Source organism: Felis catus, chromosome A1 (assembly GCF_018350175.1).
Source record: "Felis catus isolate Fca126 chromosome A1, F.catus_Fca126_mat1.0, whole genome shotgun sequence".
NCBI lineage: Eukaryota > Metazoa > Chordata > Mammalia > Carnivora > Felidae > Felis > Felis catus.
Window position 1 is genome coordinate 138,886,291 of NC_058368.1, and position 24,994 is coordinate 138,911,284.

The 24,994-nt window shown below is 44.8% G+C and overlaps 1 pseudogene; it reads left to right on the forward strand.

Moving 5' to 3' along the window:
- Window positions 1-11,773: 11,773 nt before the first annotated feature.
- Window positions 11,774-13,326, forward strand: LOC123386642 (annotated as a pseudogene).
- The last annotated feature ends 11,668 nt before the right edge of the window (window positions 13,327-24,994 follow it).

Genomic DNA, 24,994 nt, shown 5'->3' on the forward strand with positions numbered 1-24,994 from the left:
AGAGGGAACACCTGGCTGGCTCAGTCGGAGGAACGTGCAGCTCTTGGTCTCGGGGTTGTGAGTTTGAGCCCCAAGTTGGGTGTAGAGGTTCCTCAAAAAAAAAAAAAACTCTTAAAAAAAAAATTCCTACCGGCAAGAAAAGACAGATGAGCTGCAAAGAAATGACAGGTAAACTAATTCTCATGCACAACGGATGCCAAAAGACAGCAATCTTTTCACAGCCTTGACAAAAAATAACTATTAACCAAGAATTCTATATCTATATTATTTGCAACAGAGTCAAACAAATCTTTTTCAGACAAAAAGATTAAGTGGGTTACCCCTCACATGCTAAGCCCCCAAAAATGGATAAAATATTTGGACAAATATAATTAGCCACTGACTTTAAATAACTAATTTGTGTTCTAAAAAATAAATAAATAAATCTAGGGGTGCCTGGGTGACTCAGGGGGTTAAGTGTCCAGCTCTAGATTTTGGCTCAGGTCCTGATCCCAGGGTCATGGGATCAAAACACCAAATCAGGCTCCTCTTAAGATTCTCTCTCTCTCTCTCTCTCTCTCTCTCTCTCTCTCTCTCTCTCTCTCTGTCTCCCTACCCCTGTGCCCCTCCTCCACTTGTGCTTGGGCTCTCTCTCACTCACTCCACAAAATAAAATAAATAAAAGTCTAAAAATCTAGGCAGAGATACTCTGAAAGAGGGGGGTGATATTCGGTGGGTAGGAAATGCTAAATTCCTTGAATCTTTCAGGAAGAAGGTACAGCTATTGGGTAACTCAAGATTTTGTTAGAAATTTTTCGGGGCGCCTGGGTGGCACAGTCGGTTAAGCGTCCGACTTCAGCCAGGTCACGATCTCGCGGTTCCTGAGTTTGAGCCCCGCGTCAGGCTCTGGGCTGATGGCTCAGAGCCTGGAGCCTGTTTCCGATTCTGTGTCTCCCTCTCTCTCTGCCCCTCCCCCGTTCATGCTCTGTCTCTCTCTGTCCCAAAAATAAATAAACGTTGAAAAAAAGAAATTTTTCAGTAAACACATAAAATACATATAACAAATATATATTATAGATCATAAATATAAGTCATAGATTTGAATATAATCACGGAAAGTAAAATCTAAAATATAGGAGTCAAAGTCTTCTATTGAATGGACTCGAACCCTCTGTGGGGCAGAACTTAAGGTGTGGAGAAGCGGTTCACCAACGACTGCCCAGGGCCTGAGGAAACAAAATTTTGCCACATTTCTTGTTTGCTACTGAAAAGGAATTTAAGCAGTGAAAGAATCACATGCTGTGAAATTGAAGTCAGATAAAAATTAAAATTTTTGCTTCTTCAGTAACTAAAGGATTTAAGAGAAAAACTTGGCCCTCAATTCGAAGTTGCTATTAATTATGACTCCATTCACTTAAACACTTTTTTGTCTACATTAATCATTGATTGTAAGGTGCCACCTAATTTCAGAAACATTAAGCATTTTATTTTTTTTCAGCTGAGTTATATTTGACATACAACATTGTGTAAGCTCAAAGCGTACAACACATTGATTTGATACATTCATACTGAAGTAGGATCACCATCGTAGCATGAGCTAAAACCTCTGTTGTGTCATACAGATATCTTCTAGTGGTGGGAACAATGGAGACGTAGTGTCTTAGTAAGTTTAATATTTAAACTACAGGATTATGGCCTAAAATCACTGTACTGTGAAATTTTTTTTAGATTCCCCGTATTACAAGAGATATCCTATAGTATTTGGCTTTCTCTGACTTACCTCACTTAGCATAATGTCCTGAAACAGAATTTCCTTTTTTTTCATTCATCTTTATCCATCCATTTCCTTTATCTATTCGTCCATTGACACTTAGCTTGTTTCCTTATCTTGGCTATTGTGAATACTCGTGCAATAAACACAGGCATGTATATATCTATCCCTTCAATAAACCATTTTCATTTCCTTTGGATACCCAAAAGTGAGATTGCCAGGTTCTATGGAAGTTTCATTTTTGATTTTTTGAAGAATCTTCATATCGTTCTCCACAACAGCTGAACAAGTTCACACTCCCATCAACATGCACAAGGGTTCCCTTTCCTCCACATCCCTGCCAACACTTATGTCTCGTCTTCGTGATGGGGAGCATTCTTACAGATGTGATGGGATTTCTCATCATGGTTTTGATTTCACTTCCCTGATGATTAATGATGTTGAGCACCTTTGCATGGACCTGTTGGCCATTTGAAGGTCTTCTTTGGAAAAAAATCTCGATGTAGTCCCTCAACCCATTTTTTAATCAGCTTATTTGAGCTCTTTTGTCATTGGTTTTGAGTTATGTGAATTGTTTGTAATTGTTGGATATTAACCCCCTATCCAATACATGGTTTGCAAAAACGTTCTCCCATCCTGTCGGTTCCCTTTTCGTTTTGTTTCTTTTACTGTGCAGAAGCTGTTAAGTTTCATGTAGTCCCACTTGTTGACTTTTTATTTTAAATTAGCATTTTAAATCAGTAAAGTTTATTAACTTGATTTGGAGCCAGGTAAAATGGTTCTCAAATGCATAAGAGTCTTCACAGGGAAGCTCATTAAAATCCAGATTGCAGATACAGTTCTCAGATTCTGATTCTGAAAGTTGGGAAAGTCTAGGGCTCTGCATTTTTAACAGGTGATTCTTACATGGGTGGTAGAAAGACTATAATTTCTGAAATGTTGGCTCAAAGTTTAAACTAGTCAGGCAGCCCTGAGGGAATCAACACCAAACATAAAAATGTGTCATGCATTCTGGGAGAAATCTAGGTTGGAACTCTGACAATTCTAATTAATGAGCTAAATCCTACTCTAGAAGTCAAAAGACCTGGTCCTATCCCAGTTCTGCTAGTAACTAGCTTTCAGACTTTGAGCAAGGGGTGAGGAAGGATGATTTTTCCCTCTCTGGGACTCAGTTTCCTCATCTATAAAATAAGATTGTATTAATCCCCGCCAGCTCTAATGATCTTTGGCACTGAGTTTCAAAAAAAAAAAATTTTTTTTTAGAATAAAATGTTTTATTAAAATAAAAAACTTCGTGTTAAAGCATTATAGATCAAAACCTCTATTTATGTTTATTGATTTAATGCCCATTTAGGCACCAAACTGGGCACAGCAACAAGATGCCCATACCAAGAAAACGGGCACACACTGAGATTCCTCCTGTGCGAAAGGGGGGCTCTATGAGTTTTATGTACCTGGAGTGTGGAGCTGTAATTAATTTCATCATTATGCATTCTTTGAAAGAAGAGTTAGCCCATTTCCCTGGGAGATAGCGGTGGGAATGTGTCACGTCAGTTAATGCCCAGGACGGCTTCTGTTTGGGGACAGTTTCACTAGCATTAGGACTGCAAAGAAGCAGGCTCCGGATGTCACCAAACTGCCCCTCAGTCTCCTATCTCCATCCTCCCAGTCCCAGTTACCCCCTGGTTAGCAGTTTACCAAACGAATACAGCAAACGGTGAGTGAAGAAAATGCGGGCAAGTTCCTCTAATTGGAAAGTACCTTGGCAATTGTGCGGAGCAGTTTAAAATAAAAACGGTGGCCGCTGAGAACAACAAGGACTCGATTCCCAAGCTAGAATCTCATAGATTCAGCCCAAAGCCAATTGGCACACACAAGCCCCCAGTCCCGGGAGGTGCAGGCCCCTGGAGGAACTGCATGTTAGGGGGCCCTAACCAAACAGCCTTTGGAGAACAAATAGACTGTTAACCAGTTCTAAGAAAAAGAGTTTTTTCCTTGAAAAGCTGTCTTTTGTGAGGCTCAGATTCCTCCAGCAATGAATGTAGTGCCAAGCTGTTAACCCGAAGACTGAAGCCCTCCACACCTCCGCCAGAGTTTCCCGTAGGGTTCCTTATTTGTTCTGGAAGCTCTTTCATCAGCACTTGAGTCACTCCTACAGTGTGGACTCTAAACACGGCTGTTTAAGAAACTATCTGCAAATACTGCAGGGGGTAATCCCCAAAACAAGGTGTTAATTGGTCTCTGGGTGATTCCAGCCCCCCACACAATAACCGGTAGTGGTTTCTTTTCAACTGAAGAGGTTCTGCCCTCGGTGTTAGTCCAGGATGCTGAGCTTTCTTACCTGGGCTTGTTTTTTTCTTTTTCTTCTTCTTTTCAGCTTATGTTTCAGGGAAGGGTAAAGGCAAAAGAAAGTAGTACGAAATACAACAGACGGACCTTTCTCTCCTCATCTAATGCTAACTGTAGGCCATTAAAACCAAAGTCAGTCAGACCGTACAGTATCTTCGAGAAGAACCAAAAGAGGAGGGAAGTTTGTCATTCCTGAAGTCTTCATTCACCAAGAGCACAGGAATCCTCTAAATGATAAACACCTCTTCGTGCCTCTGGCACAGATGTCCAGTTAACTGTGGCCCAGTTTCCCTGCTGTTGGCTGAGTGGTTTCCAGAGGCAGGGTGCCAATCTGCACATTGCTGACATTAATCCTTTTTACCATCTTTCATCTCCTCTCCCACCTCTGACCTCCGACAACTCCACATTGTCAGCTCAGAACGGGCCCCTTCTCTTGCCAGTAAAAATGAGTCTTTCTCGTAGGACCGAAGTGAAGCACCCTTATTGGAGTGGTGATACAGCAGGAGGGACCTACCCCGGCACCCACCAGGCAGGGACAGACTGCCTGCCTCTGGGCCCCACCCCCAAACTCCTTTATCTTTGGAAACACCACCCGCCACTGTTATTTCAGAGCGGGTTCTTGGCTTTGGCGCGAACGGGAAACTGACCTGGGATCTTCAGTGGTTTTCTCAGTGGACAGCCCTAGAACAACAGAGTTTCAAATTTCCGGCTGCAATACTCTTCCTTTGCTTGGGAGTGGGGCCTGAGCAGTGTCAGGGGAAAGGACTGCACGGAGGGTGGTGATCCTTCCTTCCCCCAAAGTTTCCGTGGCAGACACAGCGTTGACCTGTGCTTATGAGGGCCTCGTGGGGCTGCGTGCACTTCCTCATGGGCCTTGCTGCCCAGTTGCCTCTGGTAGGACTGGCCTGGAGCCGGCAGAGCCCGGGTCAGGAGACAGGATGCGGGGTCTAGCCACTGTCTGAAGTGGGAGCGGGGAGCGAGGCGGCCCAGCGCTGGGAACCGAGCGCTCAGACATTACTTCACATCTCAGCGGAATGATGCAACAACGTCCCTGCTGAGGGTTCTGTTAAACAGCTCAACGTTTGCTTCTCGGTCCTCAGTGATAGTTTTGTCACCAGGCCAATGGCTTCATCACAGGAATGAAGCCGGGATCCTGTGATAGCCATTTTTTGTTGTTGGTAATGAGAGTGATCATACTGGGCTCCCACTTCCGGTCACGGTGCAAAAGCCAAAAGAAGAAAAGTGGTACTGCCTTTCTAACTCCTCTTCCTGAAGACTAAATCTTTCTATATGATCCGTTCAACAAATATTCACTGAGTGGTTTTTGTGCCCATGGCCATATGCTGGGTGCTGGCTTTGCTAGCGGATGCTGGGTTCAATAGCATCCTACCCTCGAGGAACTTGCGAGACGTGACAGAGGTTGGAAGTGCCCATAAAAACTAGGTGATCCGGGGCGCCTGGGTGGCGCAGTCGGTTAAGCGTCCGACTTCAGCTCAGGTCACGATCTCGCGGTCCGTGAGTTCGAGCCCCACGTCGGGCTCTGGGCTGATGGCTCAGAACCTGGAGCCTGTTTCCGATTCTGTGTCTCCCTCTCTCTCTGCCCCTCCCCCGTTCATGCTCTGTCTCTCTCTGTCCCAAAAATAAATAAACGTTGAAAAAAAAATTTTTTTAAATAAGAAAAAAAAACTAGGTGATCCAAAGTAGCATTCCAGAGACCTGGAGCTAGACGGAAAGAAAGGCTATTTCTACCTGAGGAAGAACAATCAGGGACTGGGCTGTGTTGAGTTGTCCTCGTATGTATGTTAGACTCGAGGGTGAGTGATTTACCTCTGCCGTTGTAACTCAGCGAGCGTGTGGGCATGGGTGAGCTTTTCCTCTCTCCATCCCAGGATGTGGTAGAATATGTATTTTACATCAAATCTCTCCTGGTCTAATCTTTATACCACTTCTTCTACAATAGATGAAAAAAGAGAGGGTGGGGGACCTCTCAGTAACTTAGAAGGACACCTGATAATAAACCCCACTGCCCATTCAAGATCCACCAGCCCAACACTGATAGTCCCCCGGGACCCACAGGAAAATTGGTAAGGATTCCTTTTGGAGAATTGAGAATGGCCAGTGGATGTCTTCGCTTCTTCACCATAACTCCCATTCTTCCTTCTATCAGCAATGCACTCACAACACACCCCTTCCTCTCCCAGTGCCTAAAACATCACTTTCCAGGGACCTACCTGAAGATTCTACCCAAGAGAGGTTCTCCCTTCCCCCCCCCCCCACCCCACCTGCCTGTTCAATTCATGAAATGCATTAACATGTGTAACGTTTATTTTCTTAGCATCTACCTCTCTGACCGGACTGCAAACTCCTTAAGGGATCCTTTCTGTCTTGCTCATGATGGTATACCCAGTGCTTAACACAGGGCCCGACACATAGTAGATGTGTAAAACTTAGATGCATGAAGAAATTACTAAACGAATAAATGCAGTAGCCAAGACCGTGGTTGCCACACCAATAAGATGAAAGAATTCGAGCCAAGGATCCAGGTTGAATAATCTATGATTATTGGAAAACTTGGCAAACTCAAAGCTAGCTGCTCACCGGAAAGGGTTGAGTATGCCTGATTTACACAGAGCTTTCCAAGGGCCACCTGGGTGGCTCATTCTGGTAAGCGTCCGACTGATTTTGGCTCAGGTCACGGTCTCACTGTTCTTGAGAATGACCCCTGCCATCTGCGCGGTCAGCACAGAACCTACTTGGGATTCTCTCTCTCCTGCTCACTCTCTCAAAATAAATAAATAAACTTTAAAAGACAAATAGAGTTTTCCTACCAGAGAGAGAAAATAGGCAATCAATGGGAGAATGTTGGGCATTCTGATGTCATTTTTTTAAGTTTATTTATTTTGAGAGAGAGAGAGAGAGAGAGCAAGTGGGAGAGGGGCAGAGAGAGAGAGAGGGAGAGAGAGAATCCCAAGCAGGGTCCACAATGTCAGGGTGGCGCCCAGGGCGGGGCTCCATCTCAGGAACCGTGCGTTTATGACCTAAGCCGAATTCAAGAGCCAGGTGCTTAACTGACTGAGCCACCCAGGTCCCCTGATCTCATTTTTTTTTTTTTTTAATGAAAATGCCTAAATAATGTTTGCATTTGCTGACAAGTCAGGAAACTGAAATTTTACTTCATATGCAGGTAGATTGATTCACACAGCATGGGTAGGCAGGAGGCCCGGGCTTGGCCCCATCCACTGGGGACATCAATATGAAAATGGCTTCAAAATGCTTTCTGACCATTACAATTGCCTCTGCTCAAACCCACGAGCTTGTATGAAGTACCTCAGTTTCAACTTAGTTCTAGCACTGCCTTAGCGATCCTAAAAGTGGGTGGTCTGAACCTCTGCTTCTAAGCCTACTTCAGACTCAAAGAAACCACACATTAGTTCAAAACACAGAGGCCAGAGGGATTGACTGGATCAGCAATGTTGGTAAACACCGTGGCTTTTTTTTCTGTAATCAGCAGGAAACACAAGCTCCTGTTCAGGACGAGAAGGGAAAAAAGCACCGAAAGTAATTTCTATCTGAAGCTGTTTAGCAGCCCCTGTGAAATGCATCATGGGTGTCATTCTAATTCCCACCAGACCCAGCTCCAAAAAAATTTTTCATCAGTCTTTTCTGTTTCCTGTTAGCAAAGACTTAGAGTTATGAAAAAAAAAAAAAAATCCACTGGGTATTCCCAAGTGTTGCAAGGCTTGGAATCCTGCACATCTTACAAACCGAAGTCAAAATTAAAAGTCTTAATTAAAAGTTTTGCTCTCATAATCGAATCTTGAACATGTGCCCTGTGGCTGCCAGTTCTGACATGGTAACTCATTTCAATCTTCCTCCAAAGGATAAGTCAATGGTATACGGGATGAACCATTAACAGAAGATTATTACTTATTATTATTTCTGGTTTTGAAGGGAATAGTTTTGAAGGCTCCCCAATCTGGAGCCTATGGTTAGGGCCCGAGGCCTGTAGTCAAACTGAAGTTTTCTTTGCTATACTTGAGCCCTTTCTTCACTTCTCCCATGCACACACGTATGCATGCCATCACAAAATTTCTTATTAGTGGGAAGGACAAACACATTTTAGAGACCTTAAGTGTTGAAAAAATCAACTGTAAAAATGTTGGATTCATCCAAGAAAACTCCTCTTATTTGAAAATAAGAGTCTTGGGGCACCTGGATGGCTCAGTCAGTTAGGCGGCCGACTTCGGCTCAGGTCGTGATCTCACGGTTGCTGGGTTGGAGCCCCATGTTGGGCTCTGTGCTGACAGCTTAGAACCTGGAGCCTGCTTCCGGTTCTGTCCCCCTCTCTCTCTGCCCCTCCACCGCTCACACTCTGTCTCTGTCTCTCAAAACCAAATACATGTTAAAAAATAATAATTAAGAAAAAAGAAAAGAAAAGAAGAGTCATTTCTGAGAGCGTTGGAGACCTCTTAGAAATGTCTGGAAGGGAAATGATGTGAACATCCTTTCTGCTACCAAGACTGTCAGTAGTTAAAGCCTACTATATTATGAAAAGCTCTGTTTTACTTATTAATTTTTTAATGTTTATTTTTGACAGACAGAGACAGAGCATGAGCAAGGGGAGGGCAGAGAGAGAGGGAGACAGAATCTGAAGCAGGCTCCAGGCTCCGAGCTGTCAGCACAGAGCCCGACAGGGGGCTAGAACCCACAGACCGCGAGATCATGACCTGAGCTGAAGTCGGACGCTCAACCGACTGAGCCACCCAGGCGCCCCTCAGTTTTACTTATTAAACTGTTCATCCATGTTTGGAAAGCTTTGGGTGGAGCTGGAAGTAGGTGGGAAGCCAACCGCTGTGCCCATGTGACAGCAGCCATTGAGGGCCTAGGAGGAATCTGAACTGAAAGTCCCAACCACTGTCCCTGGCCTCCAGAAGACCTCTTCTTCTTGTGACCACCTTGTTAACCAAGATAAGGCCTCGCCTATGGCTTATTATATCTTGGTTATTCAACTGGTGGGTTCCACATGTGCCTGATGTCTCCCCCAGTGTTGGCATACTTTTTGACTATTTCTGGCTGGGGGACATCCAGGAGGTGCAATTCTAATAATTCAATTGTTGCACTCTTTACAACTACAAGATTTTTTGAAGAAGAAACCTTAAAGCTGTGGCACAATCAAGCTTCTTTGGACAATCTATCCATGTAAATCATGCCTGATGGATCTATCCCCTTTGTCCCTGCATGACCAAAATGGAACCAAATTCATCGTCTTGTTATTCCATTTTGCCGTTTTGTATTTCTTAAAAATATAAATGTGGGGGTTTTTAAGATTTTATTTTTAAGCTATCTCTGCACCCAATGTGGGACTCTAACTCACCACCCCAAGATCGAGTCGCCCGCTCCACCAAATGAGCCAGCCCGGCACCCCGGAAGTCCCCATATTTTGAGTGCCTGTAGGAGCCCTTTTTACCAAAGAGCAGCACCCTCTTGTAGATATTCTCCCGACTCTCGGGTTCTATGAAAGCCTCGGTAGCTCTCCAGCCTACCATGTAACAATGTAACGGAAAGACCATCTCACTCCAAGAAAAGGCAGCAACATGCGGGGAGTGAATAAGGAATTTCACCTGGTGACAAGAAACACCACCGGGTTCCAGCACTGCAGCTACCACTTTCTCCTCCTCCTCCTCCTCCTCCTCCTCCTCCTCCTCCTCCTCCTCCACCTTCCCACTCCCCCTCCTCTTCTCTCCCTCCACCTCTTCCCCATCTGTGTGAAGACAGAGGAGCCAGCTGATCAGACCCCTTCCAGCACAGAGTTGGAGTAAGTTTTCTCCCCTCAGTGCCTCTGAGTTTTGCACCTCTTTTCCTCCTCAAATTCATCCCTGAGGCTCTGTGGGGCCTGCAGGCAGGCGCATTCCAATCTTGAATATTTCCTTGTCAGGGAATCCTCATTAGCTGGCTTCTGGAGTCAGTCTTTTCTCCAGCTCTCTCTGGAAAGCAGGAGTCGTGTCTTTGCCCCACGCGAATTTGCCCTCTCCACCCCTCGCACCGCAAGCCCACTGTTTCTGAAACAATAGATGGAGGAGAAAATAGTTCCGGGATTCGTCTCATAAATCTTCCCCTGACTTCCCTGGAAATTCTCTACCCTTGAGCGAGTTTGGTGTGGAAGAGCCTTAGAAGATCATTCCTGACTCATTAGCCCATTTCTACAATGCGCCAGCTGGATCATCTGAAAATTATTCAGCTGCCCAGGAGGGAAGGCTTTTTGCCAAACTATAGGCTAACTCGAAGAAGTTAGTGCAATCCTGTCCGAGGCAAAGCCAAGAGAAGGCCCTTCAGAGAACCATTTCCTGGCCCTCAGAGCATCAGTGCCCCCCTGGAGTGGATTTTTTCAGAGATTCAGTCCCTGCCTGCAAACCTTCCGAAAGAAGGCTTCGGGAAGTTATCCACTGTGCTGCTGCCTTTCTGTGTATCTGGGAAGAAAGAAGTCCTATAGCTTACTATTCCTGATGGGGTGGGTCCTGGGAAATATTATTACCCTGCCCTTTCAGACCCCCATGAACTCAATCAGGCTGACAACACAAGCCTTTAAATTTCCATGTATGCACTCACCATTTATTTTCTGAATAACTTTAGTCTCTTCTACTTTGGCCTCTTCCACGTCTAAGATTCTATCATCACTTTCTCATCCTATTTGTGTCTGTTTTTCTATCCCTTGTTCATGCTCTACTGGGCATGCCATTTTATCAATAATGACAGATTGATAAATCAATAAGAAATTCCACCATTTACTGAACCCTTACCTGTGTCGGGCACTGTGCTGGGGGCTTACATACATTAGCTCACGTAGGTCTCCACAGCACTGCTAAGTACGTGTGTAATAGCCTATTTACAATGGAGGAAACCGAGGTTTAGGAAAACGAGCACTGTCAGTCACATCACACAGTTCGAAAGTGGCCGTCAGCATTCGAACCTTGCTCTATCTGGCTCATGAGCACTCTGGCCATAGCCATTGCCCTAAAACACAGAGAGCCCAGGAAACGTAGAGTTTCTCTGATTACCAGCCACATCCGAGCACCTGCCATAGAGCTGGAGCAAGGTCCACTGTCACCAACTCTCTGAAGTCTGGTGGTGTAGACCCGGGCGGCCACAACAATTTCTGCAAAAAGGCACAATATAAGAGGAATTTAAGAATTGTCAGAAACCTGGAGGCTCTCCTAACACAGAGCAGGGTGCTAAATAGGTGCCTGATGAAATGCTTTTGATGATGAAAGAGAATTCCTCAGGCAAGGGAGACAGGAGATCAGTGAAGAGTATTAAATGAAGGCCCCCAGGGAACAAAAACAGGGGTGCCATCAAAGACAAAGAGACAAGTCAGACAAACATAAAACCAGCACAAGTATGAATAGAAAAGGTGAGGCTTTAGAAGTCGGAGCCATGGGAGAAGGTCAGAGAACGTACCTGAAGTCCCTCTGCTGTCGAATCCCGTTCTTCAAATCTCTACATTTCCCTCCACCTCACTGCTAACGCTTCAGCAACATGGGCCAGTAAAGTGACGAAACCTAATGAGGTTTGAGTTTAGCAAAATCGTTGGTGTGAATGAGGACAGACTTGGTTTTAACATATGTAGTCTCTCTGTCTTTAGTTTTCTCATCAAATATATCCATTCACCCCAACGTATCGAAAGCCCAGGGCAGCACTTGCGCAGGGGACTCGAAGCTGAGGTGGCCGAGCTGTCAGGAGGGGCCTGAGTGGGCGCTTCGAGAACCCAAGATTGTCCAAAGCCACAGGGGAAATGGTGGAACATTCACCATCACCATTGCCAGAAAGAGCGATGTATGGCTTTGCTCTTTTCTTAAGCTCCCAATGTGGCTTCATACTATATCTTCTATGAGCTTTTATTTCTGAATCTTGGCTAAACTCCTTAGGCTTAACCTACTGGCCTCAAAAGTATTGGGCGTTTGCGTTGTCCGTCTACCTCCTCATTACTATAGTAATCGGTTACGTACTCTTGTTGGGAATAAACATGATGAGTACCTCTCAGCTCAACTCCACCCATGCCATCACCGATAACTAGGCTAAAAATCAACAGCAGAAGAAATACGAAGAAGAGGCCATCCCAACATTAAGAGATATTCCTATTAGTGAAGTAAGCCAAAAATTCTTTCTTGCAGTCAAAGAACTTTGCACCAAAAACGAATTGTATGTAGACTAACAACAAGCATTTATTATAAAAGTTTTCGAGGTAATAATTTCGACCATAATGATTTTGAATATCTCTCTTATTAAAACCCGATATCGAAATGTAAAAAAATAAGTTGAACCTCTCTTAGATTAAGTTCCATGATGATCGTTCAAGGCTCAGCTTGTCCCCTTCCGAGGAGCCAACCTGCCCTCTCGCCCATAGGGACTTCTCTCTCCTCTAAAACACTTAACCTTCTGCCCGCCTCACGGAGGGGAGCCCTGTCATCCTCACCTCAGTAAAAAGCAACTCTTACCGCGAACTGCTCAAGCTGAGACCCCAACATCCTTGGTTTGTCATTTCTTGCCCATGGTTACATCAATCTGTCAGCAAGCCATGCCAACCACAACTTCAAAACATATCCCAGTGTGCACCCTTCCCCCATCCCGTGCCGTTCCCACCACCAACACTCTCTGGGACTCCTGCTGTGGCCTCGCAGCCAGCCTCCCTGCCTCCACTTGGATGTTCCTCTGCTATTTCTCCACACAGCAGCCAGAGTGAGATTTTCAAAATCAATCGGGCCGTATCATTCTTCTGCTCCACCACATCTAAACTTAAATCTAAAACTTCCTACCTGAGGCTACAAGGCTGTATCTGATCTGGGGCTCCCATACGCCCATGGCAACCTCTCTGACTTATCTGCCTCCTCCTATATATACCCTGCAGGTAAATGGACCTTCTTTGTGTTTCTCCAGTCACTAGGCTTGTTCCATTCTTGGGGCACTGAACTTGCTGGTCTCTTCACCTAGACACTTCTGGTCCCAGATCGTCCCAGGGTTAACTCTTCTGTGATTCAGATCTCACTTTCGCTGTTCCCTCCTCAGAAAATCAACACATTCTCCTTGTCTATACCACCAATCCAAAATAGCTGATGAAACACTTTCAGATCCATCGCCATTAAATTTCTGTCATAGTACTTATTACTAGGTTGTTCTTGATTGCTGACTTGTTTACATATGCCAACCACATCTTCCATACCTGCATAATTAGAATGTAGGCTTCATTATATACCCTATGCCACACTATTTCCCCAGTGCCTAGGAAAGCGCTCTGTGAATATTTACCGGATACATTCATGGAGTACGACGTAAGTTTTCCTAACTAGGAAATGGTGCTACTAATACATAAAGGCTAGTGTGTTTCAGAGGAGAAAGAAAGCAGTGTGCAATGGCTGTGTCACGGGGGCCCCATGGGGGTGAGACAAGCTGAGCCATGCAGTGGGAATAGAAGCTGAGCAGTGAGAGGGAAGAGGTCATGCATATCTGGCCAGGGATACGGCACAAGGACAATGTCCTCAATGCGCAGTAAGAAGCAGTAAGGTCTGGACACAAACCTAGGCAGCCCAACTCCAAATACTCCAAGCTCCAACTCCTGGTAAGCTGAGGAATTCTGTATTCATTCAGACCTGAGATGATGACCTACACAAAAGTGAGGCCGGAATGGAAATTGAGTGGAAATGAAAAGGAGGGAAAACGAGAGGGATGTTATAGAGAAGAGAGGAAGACGCAGCAAGTTATTTTACTGTAATTAAACAGAGCAGAAGTAAGTTAGAAGTAGCAGAAAGAATCAGAGATGAATTTGAAAATGAAAAATAAACTTTAAAAACTGGAGAAAATGGTAGTGCTATTGATTGTAAAGAGGGAGATCCAGATTATGTGGGAAGGTGGGTCAGATTTTAATAGAGTTGAGGCTGAGAAGGAGGCAGGGGCTTCTAATAGAAGTATCTAGGAAGCCACGGGAAATGTGGACTGATGTCTGGTGACATGACAGCCAGAGAAATGTGTCCCTGAGTCATCTAAACAGGAATCACAGACGATGTTGTGATATATTCCAAGAGAGGGGAAGACTGAAGAGACTGTCCCTATGTCCCTCTGTTCAGCTGCTGCCTTCCAGTTTCAGGAAGGGGAGACCTGCCCCAAGGTAGAGGTGGAGGTGGATCCCAAGCATCCTCCCAGAAGCACAGAGCAGCATGTTAGAGCACTAGGGAATTGGAGAGTCTATGACGTGGGAAAATATGATCCAGGTGCTGGTGCCCAAAGCAGGCAGGGCACATGTATCAGGAAGTTGAAAAGGTAGAAACCATTGGAGACTCATTGAGGAGGGAATGAGAATTTGGTCCAGAAATGGAGACAGATAGAAGAAGGGAGGGAAGCCAAGGGGGATATACATTATTTATGGTAAAAGACCCCGGTGGGTAGAGTCCAGTGGCCAAAGGATAAAGTGGCCAAATGTGACCAGAGTGTCCTGTGTTTCAAGGAGGTCAAGAAGAATAAAGTCTAAGAAAAGGTAATCAGGCTTTCCAATCGGTGAATTTACATTGACTATTTGGGAACAATTTCAGTCAAGTGTTGGGACAGAAACCAGATCACTTGGGTTTATGGGTAGGAAATAGAAATCCCAGATGCACAGAATTGGCTCAAGAGGAAGAATTGCAATAACTTTTTTTTTTTTTTTTTTTTTTACTCTTCTTTAGTGGATGAAGTCAATCGCTTCTCGGCCTTTTGGCTAAGATCAAGTGTAGTGGATGAAGTCATGAGCTCAAAGAGAAGAAATGGAGGTGGAGGGTCAGAGGAACAGAGACACGTTGGCATAGGTGCTATGAAGACAGTGTAGACGATAAACTTTCAGGTGTGGTGGTTATTCAAAAAGTGAAAAATGCTGAATGCAGTCATTTGTTCACTCAGTAAATACTTTCTGGGCATTGTCTTAGGCAAAGAGATAAGGCCATGAATAAGACCGTAGCCCATGCCCTTAAGTAGCTTGCGGTGGTGGGTGGTCAGGGCAGCCATGATCATGCTCACGATTGCTCTTGTGTAAGACTTCATATTTGGAAAAGTACTTTCACATTCCCTTACTTCATTCAGACCAGACGTGGTTCCTTTGAGGTCAATGTAGGGAAATTCACTTTGCAAAAAAAGTCAAACTAAGGCTGAGACATTAGAAGGCATGTTAAAGGCTCCAGAGCTAGTTCCTAGGAATGTAAAAATGACAGCTCTTGTTTCTGGACTTAGAAACGACAAACAGAGGACTGGATGGACAGAAATACCTATTTTGGACATCTCTTTTCTGCACTCTCTCCTCCCTCGCCTCTTTAAGTCAGATGAAGTCTTCTTATATCTAATTTCTCCATCTGGGCTTAGCTCCAGCTTTGAAATGCAATTCAAGTCTAATACTCAACATTGGATTTGCATGTGGCCAAAGATAGCAGCCATCGTTTTTATTTTTTTTATTAAAGTTTACTTATTTCTTTTGAGAGAGAGAGAGAGAAAGAAATTGGAGGAGGGGCAGAAAGAGAGGGAGAGAGGGAATCTCAAACAGGATCCACACTGTCAGTGCAGAGCCTGAGGCAGGACTTGAATTCACAGACTGGGAGAACATGACCTGAGTCAAAATCAAGAGTCAGATGCTCAGTGGACGGAGCCACTCAGGCACTCCAGTAGCCATCAGTTTTTAGATGAACAATGCGTAGTAGACAATTTTAGGTACATTAACTCAAATCCTCAAGAATCCAGCCATCCCTTAGGATTTCCTTGTTCCTTGACCTCTAGTGAACTTGGCTTGAACCTCAATTCCAAAAACCATGGAAGTTCCAAGCCCTTCCCTCAATTTCCAAGAATTCCCAGAGCATTAGTCTAATCTTTTACCTGGTTTACATCCACATGTGCTATCTCCTCTTTGATCCCAAACTGAAATCCAGCCCCATTCACGTGTTTCTAGAACCAATCCGGTGAGTTTAATCAAATTTATAGACTTGCTAGGGGGCAAGAAAAGGGCTTGAGGAAATGTCTAACTGAACAATATAGAGCCCTCCACCATCTCCCTATCTCCGCTCTCTCCTCCTTTCCCTTTTCCTTTTTCCTTATAAGCTAAGTCAAATCCTCCTCGTATTGCCTGCAATTGAGTGTATTAATCACATCGGGTGTCTTGAGCTTGCCCTTAGGGGTCTTACCCTCGCCCCAGTATTCCTTCCAGACAAATACAGTGTTCTCTACAAGAGAAGCTAAGGCAAATAAAATGTCTACATCTGGTGACATCTGTAATAACCCTCTGAAACACACGTTATTATTATTTTCATTTTGTAGAAGAAGAAACTGATGTACAATAAATCCAAAGCCTCTGCCCACATTTTCGTAGTTGCTAAGTAGTACGTCCAGACTGCAACTGAGATCTGTCTGACTTTGAAGTCTATGTGTTTTGCAAGACACCGTGATCTGGAGATTATCTCAGGAGGGTCTAGATGAAGGACCAAATCTTGAAGAAAGGGAAATGGGGAAAGGCCATTTTCTTCCATATTCAGGAAGAAAGTGTCAAGCAGAAAATCATGCCTGCAGAAGAATTTCCCTGCGCATACTCCAGTGAGAATAATGCCTAGAACACCCAAATCATTATTTGAGTCTGCTACAGATCCGTCTGTAACTTTAAAATCTGACAGAGGAGTTTATCTTGATGTGATGGTTATCCCAAGCACCCGAAGTACTTAGACCTTAACATTATCCACTTTAGAAAATTGCAGTGTGACAACACAGATGGACCTTGAGGACATTATGCTAAGCGAGATGTCAGATGGAGAATGACAAATATCGCATATCACTTATATGTGGAATCTTAAAAAAAAAAAAACCAACTTGTAATAACAGAGTAAAATTATGGTTACCAGGGGGTGGAGGGTGGCGGGACAGGACAGATGCTGATCAAGGGTACAAATTGACAATGTGCTAGAGATCTAATGTACAATATAGTGAATGCAGACAACAACGATGTATTGTAATCATCAAACTTGCTTAAGAAACTGTCTTAATTATTCGAACCACTAACAAGAGATGATAATTATGTGACCTGAGAGTCGCTTATAATTGCTTCAGTGGCAACCATGCTGCAATATACAAATGTATCCGATCAGCATGTTGTGCACTTTAAGTTTACACGATGTGATACGTCAAATATATTTCAATTATAGAAAAAAGGAAAGAAAATTACCGCGGAGACTAACCCCAAGAAAAATGAAGTCATGACTGAGAAAGCATCATTTAAAAGATCCAGAGGCTGACCATACTGGATTTAACGTGGGGAATGAATCACCTTGCCTCAGGACTCTCTTCCTACTGATGCCGTGAATCTAATTGTTTATGAGCATCGGCCTCACCTAACTGATGTGTTTGCAATACGTTGCCTGGCAGAATAGAGCCCAGAAATTAGGTCTATACAAATAGGGTGAGCTATTGCATCTGACTTCTTGGTTTAACAAAAATTGTAGAAACACATCCTAAGGGGATTCCCCCTTCTCATCACCCCGTACGCTTTACAAAAGATCTATCATCATCACCACTGTTTAACAGAGTCCGTGCGTGGGCTGGGCACTATCCATCCACCTAAGGACGAGGAAAAGCAGGGCTGTTACCTTCACAGAACTTCTAATGTAGTGGGAAAGATTTTGTTTTTAAAAATCACAGAAATAGGGGCGCCTGGGTGGCGCAGTCGGTTAAGCGTCCGACTTCAGCCAGGTCATCAGCCAGGTCACGATCTCGCGGTCCTGGAGTTCGAGCCCCGCGTCAGGCTCTGGGCTGATGGCTCAGAGCCTGGAGCCTGTTTCCGATTCTGTGTCTCCCTCTCTCTCTGCCCCTCCCCCGTTCATGCTCTGTCTCTCTCTGTCCCAAAAATAAATAAACGTTGAAAAAAAAAATTTAAAAAAAAATCACAGAAATAAATGTATAATTGCACTAGCAAATTCTAAATACTTTCATTGATTTATTTGATTCTCATAACCCTAAAAAGTAGGAAGTATTACCTTCATTTTATGGAAGAGTAAATTGGGGTTCAGAGAGATTAAGTGATCAGTGTAAGGTTACATGGAATTGCTATTTGATCTACATCCGTCCAAGTTCAAAGCTATCCCTCTGCATTCTTGAAACACTAAAAAAAGAAGGACCTCACTTGAGCATTTTGACATTGAATCATGACACATTAGGCCATGTTACTCTGGGGTTTTTTTAAGTTTTTATTTTAATTTCCGTTAGCTAACATACAGTGTTATATTAGTTTCACGTGTACAATATAGTGATTCAGCACTTCCATACATCAGCCAGTGATCATCACAAGTGCCCTCCTTAGTCCCCATTGCCTGTTTAACCCAACCCCCCTCCCCCCGGTAATGATCAGTTCTCTATAATTAAGAGTCTATTTCTTGATTCCTCTCCCTCCCTCTCCCTCTCCCTCTCCCTCTCCCTCTCCCTCTCCCTCTCCCTCTCCCTCTCCCTCTCCATCTCCCTCTCCCTCTCCCTCTATCCCTCTTGCTCTCTCCCTCTCTCCCTCTCTCCCTCTCTTTCTCTCTCTGTTAAGTAATTTCTACACCCAACATGGGTCTTGAACTCATAACCCCAAGATCAAGAGTTGCATGTTCCAATGACTGATCCAGATAGCCACCCCTGTTTTGTTTCTTAAATTCCACATGTGAGCAGTATACTCTCTAGCTCCATGAAGAAAATGTGGTACAGGGACGCCTGGGTGGCTCAGTCGGTTAAGCGTCTGACTTGGGCTCAGGTCATGATCTCATGGTCTGTGAGTTCGAGCCCAGCGTTGGGCTCTGTGCTGACAGCTCAGAACCTGAACCTGCTTCGAATTCTGTGTCTCCCTCTCCCTCTGCTCCTCCCCTGCTCATGCTTGCATGCACTCTCTCTCTCTCTCCTTCAAAAATAAGTAAAAACAGGGGCGCCCGGTGGCTCAGTCGGTTAAGCGTCCGACTTCAGCTCAGGTCATGATCTCACGGTCCGTGAGTTCGAGCCCCGCGTCGGGCTCTGTGCTGACGGCTCAGAGCCTGGAGCCTGCTTCCGATTCTGTGTGTCTCCCCCTCTCTCTGCCCCTCCCCCATTCATGCTCTGTCTCTCTCTGTCTCAAAAATAAATAAATGTTAAAAAAAAAATTAAAAAAATAAGTAAAAACATTTAAAAAATTTTTTTCAAAGAAAATGTGGTACATATATATACAGTAGAATATTACCCAGCCATGAAAAAGAATGAAATCTTGCCATTTTCAGGCCATGTTACTCTGTTAAAGTGATAATATGAGGCAGGGGGGATGATTACCTCTTGAGCATTGTGGAACCTTCCTGGGGACATCCTTACAGTTTCGGCTGTCACACTCCACGAGATTATGGATATGAACAACTCCTTGGATTTTTCTTATCCTGAGCTCTCAGAGATGATGTTAGCACCTGACTGGCTCAGTCAGCAGAGCATGCAACTCTTGATCTTGGGGTTATGGGTTTGAGCCCCACATTGCGTGCAGAGATTGCTTAAAAATAAAATCTTTTCTTAAAAAGGGGAGCGGGATGTTTTTAGAACCTACTTTTGATTATTCCTTTGTTCATCATGTGATTGTTATCCTAGTTTATTTGATTATTTAATAATTGTCCTTGATTATTCTCAACCAGAAAATGACCAAAATTCTTAGCATGATAGGTCCCTATGACCTGACCCCTTTCATTCCCTCTCTAGCTCCCAAGCTGGAGCATTCCACTCTTTTTAAGATCCTGTCTTCTCATTTAATTGCTTTAGAAACTTTTTTTTGTCCTGCATAATACCTGCATAAACATATTGCAGGCATTTCCTCCTTTGCAATCTCACCTTTGTTAAAGCTCTTAAGGTGTTTGTGCCTCGGCAGGTGAACCCTGAGTTTCTCTAGGTAAGAACCATGTCATATCCATCAAGACAATTCTAGCGGCTAAGAACAGGCATACAGTATGACCTTGATAAATGCTCGGTGGATGAAAGTATGGATGAGTAAATGTGTGACTGAACATCCTGTAACTTAGGGCTCTAACAGTCCAGGAGAGACATAATTTCAAATTCCTCACAAGCCGTTTCATTTCAGTAGCTCCATAACTAGCATCACAGACTATCAGCTCTGGAAGGTTCCTGAAATAACCTCTTCCAACACTTGTATTTTATAGATGAAGAGCTGGGTTTTGCAGAGAAGACTTGCCCAAGGTCATGTCTTCATTACTCTCCACCTGCCCCACAGTCACTCTTGGTTGCAGGGGCTTCATTCTTCTCTTGAGCTCAAATGCAATCCCAAGACTTTTTTTTTTTTTTTAATTAAAATTAATGGCTGATCTACAAAGGAGCCTGTTAGTGTCACAATTACCCACGGACCTTGAGAGACACTCTGGCGGGTGGAAGGGGGCAGAGGCAATGAGGTCATCCGGTGTCTGTATTTATCAATAGGGATCTTAGTTCCTTCCTTCCATGAGGACTCTCTGCATTTAATGGGGAATTTTAAAAGCTTGTGGTTTGCAATAAGATCCATCACTGTGGCTTCAGTCAGGTCTATTGTTCCTTGCTGCTCACTACACGTACAAAGTGGGACTCAAACAAATGTGGGTTGATATTGAATAAATATACATACGGCATCGGTAACCTACAATTAGCTCAATCATAGATAGTGCAACTAATACTCAACCGTGAGTTGTAGCCAAGAACCTGGCAGTCTCACCCCTAAAATTATGATAGCGTTGAATTCTTTACCAAGAGGTTTTTTGTGGTTTTTTTGTTTTTTTTTTTTCAACGTTTATTTATTTTTGGGACAGAGAGAGACAGAGCATGAACAGGGGAGGGGCAGAGAGAGAGGGAGACACAGAATCGGAAACAGGCTCCAGGCTCTGAGCCATCAGCCCAGAGCCTGACGCGGGGCTCGAACTCACAGACCGCGAGATCGTGACCTGGCTGAAGTCGGATGCTTAACCGAGTGCGCCACCCAGGCGCCCCCAAGAGGTTTTACCTTTAAAGAAACACGCAAAAAATGTAATTCTCCTGCTTATCGCTCAAGAAGCACCCAGACCTCACTGGCCTACCCGTGGTTCTTTGTTTGTCGGCTCTTCCCTTTAGAAAGCATCACCACATTTTGTTTATCCATGCATGTCAGGAGACATTTGGGTTGTTTCCCCTCAGGTAGATCCCTTCTGAAGAGCTGGGCAGGAAGTCCCAACCAACTCCCACTTATTTTTACTGGCCACCCTTAACTGCAAGGGAGATTGGTGAGCACGTTTTGTCTGCACTTTCCTCCAAGATAGTTTATCTGGAGGCTAAAGGACTGTATCCCCAGAAAGCCCATTCCTGTAGAAGATGGACGTGTTCAGGCCTGCACTTATATTTTTCTGAGCATTTTCACGTATCTACCCTCTCATCTCCAGAGCTACATTTGCAATGACCTGTTTAACATCCCCGCTCGGAAAGTCGCTGGCATTTTAGCTCAACAGATCAGAAAAGGTAATTACCCTCTAACTCCTCCCCACCCACCAAATAGCTCTTCCTCATTTCAAGTCAAATAGGCTTTCTTTAAGTAACCTTAAAGTATCAGGTACAAATATGATCATTCGTATGGCGAAGCTCCAAAAAAGAGATACGGGTGAGAATACTTTTCAAAAGTATTTGTCCGTGGACCCCTTTTTTTCTTTTAGGGGACGCTTCTTGGGATAAGTGTGCTGAGCAATGTATTCTGGGAAATAGCCATCAAGTGTGGGAATTCATAAACGTCAAGGCCCTCTTACCTTTGGTGCTTTTCGAGTCACCTCGACTCTGTCTCCCAAGGTCTCTCATCTCTGCTTTCCTTCCCTTCTCTCCTGCTAAATTAGTTAATCAAGGTGGTCATTAGACTGAAGTGGTCCTAATAGCTTAGCAGCCACCAACATCAACAAACCAAAACTGAAGCCTGTGAAGCCTCAAGGTTACTCAGTGGGAACCTAAGGGCAATCAATCACAAATGGCCACCTAGGCTTTTCCAAGTAAGGCAAACGTTTGAGCTATAGCTAATCAATAACTTCGTTGCTTTGCATTCACCTTAGGTCTATGAGAGTCTCTTTGTGCTCTGGTCAGAAGAGAGCCCTTAACCCTTTCTGCTTCCTGCTGCCCTCTTCAAACCAATCTTTAAAAGTTTTTCTTAATGTTTATTTCTTTTTGACAGAGAGAGAGAGAGAGACCAAGCATGAGTGGGGGAGGGGCAAAGAGTGTGGGAGACACAGAATCCGAAGCAGGCTCCAGGCTCCGAGCTGTCAGCACAGAGCCCGATGCGGGGCTCAAACTCACGGACCGCGAGATCATGACCTGAGCCGAAGTCGGACACTCAACAGCCTGAGCCGCCGAGGCACCCCCAGATCAATTTCTGTTCAAACAAGCTCTTAAAAATTTTAATGTACCTCAGTTTATCTTTTAGCACTGCCTTTCATTTCTAAGGCTACCAGACCACCTTTCCCAGTGTGACTTGTCTCCCTGACCTAGGGCATTTGCCTTGTTCGTTCGTTCCACACCAGCGGTTGTGCTGGGCACTAGGGACGCAACAGTGAATGAAGGAGCCGTGGTCCCTGTCTTCTTCACGGATCATGTTGCTTATGGTCCAAAAGGCATGGAGAGACAGGCCTACATCAAGTAATCACCCAGCAAGAGGAAGATGACAACTGTGAGGGGCACTGCAGAGAAGAACATGATGCTATGTGGCTCTCTGGGAAAGTCCCTAAGGAGAGATGTTTGAGCCTAGAGCTCCTGGCTGCTTGGGAACTCATTAGGCAAATGGAAGGAAGAGTTTATCAGGGAGAGCTGGGGCAGGAGGAAGTCTCGTGAGGACAGGACCTGCAGGTCACAGTGAACGGCAGTGAGGGAGATGAGCCAAAGGGGGCAAAAGAGACGGTTGGGGGGTGGGGGACAGGGGGGGCCTTGAAGGCCTTGTTAAGAATTTGTACCTTTAGCCTTCAAGCCGAGGGGTGATTTATCGTTGTGTCTGTTTTTGAAAAGTTGGTTTCATGTGCTGTGTGGATTGACATGGGACCGTAGAGAGGCAAAGGTGGATGCACAAAGACCAGATAGAAGTCCCTGCAAGCAGCCACGCAGATGATGGTGGTGGTGGTGGCGGTGGCTTGGGCCGGATGGCCATGGAGAAGTGTTGACAGATTCGATGGTATTTCAGAGGGTGGGTCAACAGGACATTGGTTTGTATTGGATGAGGCTACCTGGGGGTAGATCTTTCTTCCCTGAGGACAAAAATCTGTGTCTCCAGCATTTCTTGCTTCCCTGAGCCTAACTACAGACCCTGCATTTAGTAGGAGAGGGCCAGTAGGTTTGCTGAACTGATTGGCTTTGGATATTTGCATAAAAGGGCAAAGGTTTGAGGAAAGCCAGTCTAACAGGTGCAGTTGTGATGCAAAAAGGAAGGGACGAAGCCCACCCTCCTTTACCTTCGCAGAGTGAGTTAATAGGATTGCAGGGAGGAACACGCCTGGGCCCAGCGTGGGAACTCAAAAGGCAACTGTAACTCTCCCCTGTCTCTACCTGAGGGCACAGGCACAGAACCTTTCCGTGGCCGAAATGGAACTGTATAATCAACACTGTCCTCATCCACTGTCCAGAGAGCCGGACGGGCCTCTGTCGAGCCGTGTGGCTCTCCCAGGAAGAGAAAGGTTTGAAGGCCTATTCCAAATTAACATTTTGCAACGAACAGCCCTTGCTGGGCCACCTCAGTTAACTCGATGAATTGGTGCTCTCAGATGTGAGTGGCTGTGCCTGCAAATTGGAAAAAATGACCAAACCCAAAACACAGTGATCCAAAGAGGTTTTAGATTCGTTGCAGTTCAAAACGCTCAACGTGAGACCGCCAGACAATATTCGTCGTGATCCACAACTCTTGAGAAGACTGGGAGTAAAGGATCATCTCACCACAGTCGTAAACAGAGTGACATTCTGTCAGAGATGCTGAAGAAAGTTCCAGACTCAGAGGTCAAGGATTGCCGTTTTTTTCAATGCTAAAGCAATTATATGCCAGAAACAGAGGGCGCCTTGTCCTCAGTGGTCCCCTTCTTCGCTCTAAGGAGCCCCGGTGTTTTCCCCAAATCTTTGTCCCTGACCCCACACCATAATTACAGCTAACCTGACAGTTTTCCAGAGTTCAATGGCTCTCGCCTCAGTGACAGATTTAGAGAAGTATTTTCTCGGAAACACAACGTTACCAACATCTATGATGCTCTGTAAGTGATTAGATAATACAAGAATGGGGGTGGTTTGGGGAAATTACAAAATGGTAACTGCTTGTGGGATAACAACCAGGAGGAAAACAGAGCGCCTGAGGGGAATTGCTAAATCAGAGCTTTTTTTTTTTTTTTTTCCTTTAGCTGTTGCCCTGCATTTTCATTTAGTGGCTGCCTGGGGCTGAGAAGGCCACAGGCCTAATTATACCTGTGGACATCACACCACATAATAGAAGCATTAACATGGTGCCCAGTGACCTGCCAGAGAGCCCCTTCCCACTAGCCAGAAGGTTCTCAAACCAATCAAAATGCAAAAGGTCATGAAATTTGGATGACATTGAAGAATTATTGTTAGGATTTTTTTTTTCAACGTTTTTTTATTTATTTTTGGGACAGAGAGAGACAGAGCATGAACGGGGGAGGGCCAGAGAGAGAGGGAGACACAGAATTAGAAACAGGCTCCAGGCTCTGAGCCATCAGCCCAGAGCCCGACGCGGGGCTCAAACTCCCAGACCGCGAGATCGTGACCTGGCTGAAGTCGGACGCTTAACCGACTGCGCCACCCAGGCGCCCCTATTGTTAGGATTTTTTAGGTGTGATAATGATATTGCAGTTACGTTTAAGAAAGAGAGGAAGAGTCCATAGCTCTCAGAGA